The following is an 8,835-nucleotide window of genomic DNA, read 5'->3' as shown; positions in this document are numbered from 1 at the left end:
AGATTTTTTTATTTAAATGCATGCAGAGATAAAATCCCAGCATGAGAAAATTGTTAATTATGCTTTGATTCTAACTTTCCTTCTTCTTCCTTTGTCCAGGTTAACAACCTGCTTAACCTGCTTAACCAAGGAACAGTTAAAATAAACTGTCAACCAAGCACAGAGATGTTCTCAGCGTCCTCTGTCTTCCTCTCTGGTCCTTCAAGTTGGGCAGTGGTGTTACAAAGACATACAAACTTGACACTGTCAGGGCCAAAAACTATCATTAAAAATTATAATTATGGAAGCCATTACAGGCTTGTTTCAGGGAGAAAAGCCGTGTGTATGCCACGACTCTTTCACAGTAAAATGACCAAATAGCCTATAGTGAACACAGTAGGTAATTCCATTGCACAATATAATGTGACATCATTGTGTTGCTGTTGAAAACATAAAGGCCCCCTTTATGCCCCCGTGTGGCAGTATAGCTGCGCTGGCGTGTCACCTTTGAGTTCTGTTTCGTTAAACAGCAGGGTTTCTATTGGCTGATCCACAACCCCTTTAAGGATGATCGCAGCTGATTTCAGACGAGGAGAAGGGACCACGTTTTGGTCTGCGATGCAGATTATGGAAGGTCGGCTTTCAGGCACGCGCTTTTGCGTCTTACGCTTTCGCTGCGAGCAAGGTTCTTAAAAAGTTTAACTGATGCAACTACAAATAAAAGAAAAATGAAATGAAAGACTGGAAACATGAGGGACACGTGTGAGCATGAACACCCACGTCCAAAAGTAAAGTTTCTGGAGCGTGTCTTTTTTTTAAAAGAATTTGGAGACGCCTTTTGGAGGAGGTGTCTTGATTGATCATTGTGAGATCACATCGGTGATTGGTCAATGTCTCTGTTTTCAGCTTGTGGGTGTGTCTCAAGTGTGGGTGTGAAATGGAATGACATAGACAACAGAGGGAGTTCCTAAACATAGAAGAATGTCTAATAATGAATTCCACATATTTCAAAACACCTTTTCAACATCATATCTTAACATATCATGTATTATGAAACAGTTTGATACCAGACATGGCTGAAAAACAGCATAGTTAGTACTTCATAAACCTGAATGTCTAAATTCATGTTAGGTGTTTTCTTTACCATATGGTTAACTGTAAGTATGTTTAAGACTGGCATAGGACAGACAATATTTGCAATTTAAATTTCTGCAGGAACCGTTTCAATAATGCATCCTTTTGTGACTTTTCAAACAAGTACATTTTCTTTGTTCTAATTTGAGCGGGAAACAAAAAGCTGGTATTATTCCAGCGTCCTGTGTGACCTCTGGTTTGGGTTCTGGAGGTGACAAAATCCGCAGAGGGTCAGAGCCCAGAGTTTGAAAACTTAGCTTGTAAACACTTCCTTTTGATTTTAATGTAACGGAGAGGTGATAACAGGAGCAAAACTGTTCTTGGATTCTCCTGTTCCTTTGTTCGGACAGGAATTGGGAGAAGGTGCCCCTGTGGTGCACGTTTGCATTTCACAGTGGGAGACAGACATTCTGACTTTGTTCAATGGTGAGACTAGTATCCCAGTTAGAGTTCAACTTGGAGGATTTTATTCCCTACAAACACATCAATGATTATCGAAGCAACCACTGACAAACGCCGATTCACCAAATACACGCTTGTTTATTATGTTCCACAATTTTCCAAAATGTTAGGAATACTCTTTATTTACAGATTGGACATACTCATTGAAAAACGCTAACAGGCGCTATAGGTACAGGGCGCCAGGGTAACACGGAGCTAACATACACACACACACGGAGAACATGTAAACTCTACACAGAAAAGAGATTCAATTATTTATTGATCTTATTTATTTATTTATTTTTTTAATGTGTTTGCTTGGTGTTACATGCAACAAGTCCAAAATGGTTGATATTTACAGTTCTAACTTCTTAAAACCATTTTTTTACTTGTCTGTTAAATAGGAGAAGACACGTTGTTTCTTTAATGTTTTTTCAACTGTTTTCATATTTAACATTAAAAACCAGTATTACCTAATAGTATTCCTTGTTTTTAAAAACAAACCTGTGTACTTCCTTCTTGCTTATCGTCCAATACAGTGTTTTTCAAATGGAAGTACGTGTACCCCAGGTGTACACTATAAGGGGTACCTGAAAGAGAGAGAAAGTTGCAAATTAACGAATGAAAGCATTAAAAATATGGGGGTTTTGTTAAGTTTATCTTTAGTTAAAAACAAGTCATAATGTTGATGAAAGTACAAAAGTCAGTCTTGGTGGAAAATGATTGGAAATGATGCAAACTATAGAAATAAATCCATTGAGGAGGCACTGAATACTGTTTCATTCATTTATTTACAAAATGAGATTATTTAAAAATTCCACCAGTAGCTCCATGGTTGTTTTTAATAAAATTCTGAGCAAGATGTTGTAATCAGACAAAGGGGGGTTTGGATTAAGAAAAATGAGAAAAGGGTACTTGAGCCCAAAAAATTTATAGAACCACTGATATACTTTATTCTACCTCAGTGATAGATCTAAAAATCAAAGATATGTTTATAATAATAGAGAACATGCATGTACTGTACCTTTGTAAGTTCATAACAGAAAGGCTGTGACATTGGATTATCCGTGTAAAAATGGTAATTTATGCCCTAGAGTAAAGGAAGCACAAAGGATGGGTCAAGTGTTAACATACATCACTCAGAGTCTACCTTCACTGAAAACATCTGAGCCATAAATTATAGAATAAAAATGCAAAGGCTGGTGACTGGTGTGCAGAGGTGAAAGTAATAGATTACAAGTACTCACGTTACTGTGATTGAGTTGCTTTCATGGGTACTTGTACTTTTTTGAGTATATTTCAAAATCAGTAATTTCACTTGTCAAGTACAGTAATTTTTTACATTTCTAGACCCAACTGTTTATGATCATTATCAGTCCTGGCTCTTTGGCGCCCTCGGTCAGATTTTTTTATGGCGCCCCTTTTTTTAAAATTTTATACCAAGTAGATGACTATTTACATTATTGTTAAACTATTATTATTATCAGAATACTTTCTAACACTTGCATAGTGGTCTTCACCATACCCACAAAGACACTTTACATAAAGGAGAAAGCATGAACAAAATTACTTTTGACATTTTTTCTTATTTTGATAAAAATATTTCACATAAACAAACCGAACACAAACAAGTAAATAACTGAACTGAAATATTTGCACCTTGAAGACTTAAGTGCACACTGTAACTTTGCTTCAAAAAAGAGAGATACATTTAAAGTGCCTTCTAGTGGTAGTTTGGCTCATCAAGTTATAGAGGGTTTTCACGGCGTGTCATCAACCCGGAAGTCGCCATTTTGGAGATAAAACAGCAGGTTTACAAACAGAACGCACACAAGAAAATCCCGAATTTCGAGACAAAATGGTGAACTATTGCTGTGTTTTTGGCTGTACCAATCGGTCAAACAGAAAGACACATTTGGAGTAGTCTGCACTGTATTTACATCATATATTTGTTTGGACCAGGAGAGGGCGCTGGTAACCCAGTGGTCGGTTAGGATGTAGTTATTCTAGCAGTGGAGAAGAGATGCTATGCTAGCAGACAGAGCTAATAGAACAACGTGCCTTTTACAGATATTCACATAATATTACAGATATTCTTTGGGTGCTATAGAGGTAAGGAATCATTTATGAACATGTTTAAGAGTAGAAGGCGGCCAGAAAGAAAGTAGTAGCAGATTCCGCCTGCCACCAACACTTCTGTATACCGCCCTCTGCTGTTTAAAAAAAGTACTGCGATTCAATTTTCAGAAAATCACTATCAACCGTGATACCTATGAATCAATTTTTAACAGCCTTACGATTAATCGTTACATCCCTACTGGACAACATCCAACTTTGTTCAGCCCATTTCTTATCAGGTAAGTAAATTGGTGTTTGCAGCAGCTCTTAACTAATTCTGTAGTGTGATGATAATAATATAATTCATATCAACGCCAAAACAATTAGTCATAAGAACAGTTTCTTCCCCCAGGCTGTCACTCTAATAAACGCTAAACAGTCAAAGAGTGTCAGACCTGTTGCTGTGAAATAACCCTGGAACTAAATTGTAACTGTGAATGTACAAACACATATTATTTATTTTAAATGTACGTTTACGCACACTCATTAATGTAAATATTGGAAAAGATAATCACATATTTACTTCATCATCCTTTTGCACTACTCAAAATTGCAGGTTAGTTTTTACCCTACTGATGGTGTGTTGTTGCAATATTCGGATGTTGTCCAGATTTAAACATAATTAAATATATAGAAAGTCTCCAGATTCACACCAACCACAATGTGTGTAACATATACAATAATGCAAAAACGATTAGTAACATAATTGGTAATGTTGACTACAAAAAATTGCGTCGACGCATCGTTTATTTTTGTAAATTAATGATAAAATGAGGCCGGCGGCCGCTTTCTGCTTCATTTTAGCTGCAGTACCAAAACATGAACTGATAAAATCCAAAATGCAGCTTGAAATGTTCAGAACCTCCTGTTACTTAAAGAATGAGAGAGTAAAGTAGCTCAAATTAAGCAGTTATTATTATTTATGATGTTCTACATGATATATGATACAACACTGAATACATGTGCTTTAATATGTGAAAAACACTTTAACATGGAGGGATAGACTTGCTGTCAGTTGTAAATCACTAAGTTAGACACAGGTAGGATAGAATCAAATGATACATAAGGATGAAAAGCATTTAAAAGTCCAACAACAGATTATGGCATTAGAAAAACTTTATTCCACCTTTGCTGAACGCTGAATGCATGCACACTCCCGGCTGCTGGTGGACGCTGATTTTGCCAGGGAGGGGGGAGCAGATTGGAACAACAACCGCTCAATCCACTACTTTATATCCAGACAAGTGCGCACTGAGTGCAGTGTTTGCTCGTTCTCTGTTCCAGTCGCTTGTTTTCTCTGTGCATCACTACAAACAACAGACTAATGAGTCTACGGAGCACCCGCAGTGTCCGCCATGTTGTCAACAACTTTTAGGTTCATAGGAACCAGTTAACTCCAGCCAGGGATGTAGAAGTAGATCCTCTAAGGTTGGACGTTGATTTGGGTCCAAGGCCAAACACTGGCTCAAGAAGTCATTGCATTCCATTGATACATTTTCCAGCACCTTGTTGTCTTCTGTCATGTACACAAATGTATCAAAACAGTCCCTGGTACAGGTCATATACAGCATGGCTCCGATTTGCCATACCGTAGTAGCCTCGGCCATGTAAGTTTCCCAATGATAAACTTCTGGTGGTGCATATTCTGGAGTTCCATCGAACTCACTGAAGGGCTCGTTTTCTACGAAATCCCCACATTTAAAGTCGATGACTCGGATCTCAGGAGTTCCTTTGCTCCTATCAACCAGGATATTATCCAGCTTCAAGTCCCGGTGGAAGACGCCATTTTTGTGCATTAGCAATGCGGCGTTGATGATCTGTTTAAAGATGACCTTGACCTGGTCCTCTGGTATATATTTTACTTGAAATAAGTAATTGTGCCCGTCCACTGTGCCCGGCGGTCGTTCCATGACGATAATCATCTCTGTGCCCAGGTCAAAGATGTCCATGAGGCCAATCACGGCAGGGTTTTCAAAGCTGCCGTCGCAGAGATGACCGGCCGCCTGCTCCATGAGGAACACCTCCAAGATCTCATCATAAACATTTCCCTGACAGTTCACTTTCACAAACTGCACGTTCTTCTTGCGGATATGTTTAATGGCCACAGGTGTAGAAGTGGACCGACGTTCTCCAGCAAAAACCTGTGAAAATCGATCTACATCGAACAGTTCCTCTTCTTTGTACCTGAATATGAACTCCTCGAAGCTGCTCAGGACAGCTGAATTGCGGTGGAATGTTGTTTTTGTGGCATCAGGGTGATGACAAGAATATTCCAGCACTTCAAGGAAAAAGTCATTTGAGTGGGTACCAGTTAACTCCAACCAGGGATGTAGAAGTAGATCTTCTAAGGTTGGACGTTGATTTGGGTCCAAGGCCAGACACTGGCTCAAGAAGTCATTGCATTCCATTGATACATTTTCCAGCACCTCTTTGTCTTTTTTCTTGTACACCAATGTATGGAAAAGGTCCCTGGTACAGGTAATATACAGCATGGCTCCGATTTGCCATACCGTCGTAGCCTCGGCCATGTAAGTTTCCTCACGATAAACTTCTGGTGGTGCAAATGCTGGAGTTCCATTGAACTTACTGAAGGGCTCGTTTTCTACAAAATCCCCACATCCAAAGTCGATGACTCTGATCTCAGGAGTTCCTTTGTTCTTTTTTACCAGGATGTTTTTCAGCTTCAAGTCCCGGTGAAAGACGCCATTTTTGTGCATTAGCAATGCGGCGTTGATGATCTGTTTAAAAATTACCTTGACCTGTTCCTCTGGTATATATTTTAATTGAAATAAGTAATTTTGCCCGTCCACTGTGTCCGGCGATCGTTCCATGACGATAATTATCTCTGTGCCCAGGTTAAAGACGTCCATGAGGCCAATCACGGCAGGGTTTTCAAAGCTGCCGTCGCAGAGACGACCGGCCGCCTGCTCCAAGAGGAACACCTCCAAGATCTCGTCATAAACATTTCCCTGACAGTTCACTCGCGCAAACTGCACGTCCTTCTTGGAGATATGTTTAATGGCCACAGGTGTAGAAGTGGACCGACGTTCTCCAGCATAAACCTGTGAATATCCACCTTCACCGAGCAGTTCCTCTTCTTTGTACCTGATTGTGAACTCCTCGCTGCTGCTCAGGACAGCTGAATTGCGGTGGAATGTTGTTTTTTTGGCATCAGGGTGATGACAAGAATATTCCAGCACTTCAAGCAAAGAGTCATTCAAGTCTGGTGAAGATACATTAGGGTTTGAACCAGTGGAGGATGAAGGGAAAGACGGTATAGTTTCCCAGTTCCAACTCTTTGGATTTATGATGGTCTGACCACAACCAAACCCGGATGAGTCTGAAGATGTGATTGACAAGTCTGGAAACAAGATCATGTCCTGACTGAATATTTCTTTGTTTTCAATGTCTCCCTCATAGTGCTCATCATCCTCCTGCTGTGGTATCTGCTGTGGGATGCAGCTCCGCTTCCCAGCTTTGGATTTGTCCTTTTTGAACTTTTGGACAAACTTCTTTAAGTGTCTTTTAGTTTTCAAAAAAGCCCTTTGTAAAAATGATTCATTATTATTACTATTATTTTTTCTATTATTGTTTCTTTGGAAAAGTTTCCTCACACAGCCAAACATGGTGACAGATAATTTAGAACTAAATGAACATAAAAGGCAACGAAAGAACCAGTAGCATCATCACCTCAATGACATCACAGAACATACACATCAAAGGCCGACTGTTGATGATGTCATAGGTTCATTTCCTGTGAGCTCATTTCATGATAAATACTGTAAATAAAAACAACAAAACACAAAACGACTAAGATCGCACAATAAACAACTCAAACACAAAATGACTCCATTAAGACATAAAATAACAAAAATACAAAACAGGCTGAGGCAGAAAAATATCCTCAATTATTTTTAAACATGTATTTATTTTACATGTATCTTACAGACTTAATTTGCACTGGATGTGAAAATAACTAGTCCTTCTACAACATTATGTACAGTAGTTTTATTTCTTTTCTTCTTAAAATGTAACAATTTCATAAAATTCTACTTACCTTAAAGTAAATTAAAGTAGATAAAGGCAGTCTTTATGAAAGAGTGGTATAATTTCTACTACAGAATTTCTCTGTAACATTAGACATTAAACATTGAATGTTGGCAAAATCACAGAGGATTTTATATAAAACCTCAACACAAGTGCAAAAAGTAGAGGTAAAAGATTTGGCAGTTTTTATGGGTGTCACTGTCACCCACATAGTCAGCGCTGCTGCTCATCACCTTTAAAATGTGGCATCATTTAAAAAGGAAATGAACAAAAACACATTTCCTTAGTTTGTGTGCTAAAGATTATTTATTTTTAGTCTTACCTATTGATAAGAACATCGACAGACATTGTGAAACTACAAAAACTGTGTATCATAGCCTGTATCATAGCCGACCAATCAGATTAAACGTAATGCACGGCACAAAAACAACATTGAATGGAAGTTATTTTATTTGTTTTAGAGTTCATAAATGTATCTATTTTTAGAGCCTGAGAATTTTTGTTTATTTTATTCTTTGGTGTTATTTTATTTGTTTAAATACTTTTACATTTGACAAACCTTTTATTTTATATAGATGCCTTTATGGAAAATAAATTTAGTTCCAATTGTGGTACATTTGCACTCTGCCTTTTCCAGTTTATACATGAGATGTTTACTGTATGCAAGGGAACTGCACCAAGATTTATTACCAACAATACACATACAATTTCAATCAAGTACTTCTACTTGAGTTGGATATATAATACTAATAATAATGATGCATCAATTTTATACAGTGTTTTTTTGGAACTCAAATCCACTTCACAAAATTAAGAAAAGTAAAGAAATAACAATAAAGATACAAATATTAGAACTATTTACACCTCTGCATAGTGTGTCTACTTTGTAGTCATATTTCCTCCCTAATCTTCAGACAATGATGAAGCCTGACTTGTAGTATTCATCCCTTCTGTGTGTGTTCACTAGTCTTTCTATCTCTGTCTAATGGCTTATTGAGTCGGGATGAATATTTTGCACTGTGAAATGGAGAAGTTTTAAATGGGGAGTGAGCTGAGACCAAAGGTGCAGCCCTCCAAAATGCTCATCTCTGGTTTCCAGGGCATGTCACTCACTCA

This window comes from Gouania willdenowi, chromosome 9, assembly GCF_900634775.1.
Source record: "Gouania willdenowi chromosome 9, fGouWil2.1, whole genome shotgun sequence".
Taxonomy (NCBI): Eukaryota; Metazoa; Chordata; class Actinopteri; order Blenniiformes; family Gobiesocidae; genus Gouania; species Gouania willdenowi.
The sequence above is the reverse complement of the archived record's forward strand: the minus strand, read 5'-3'. Positions refer to the sequence as shown.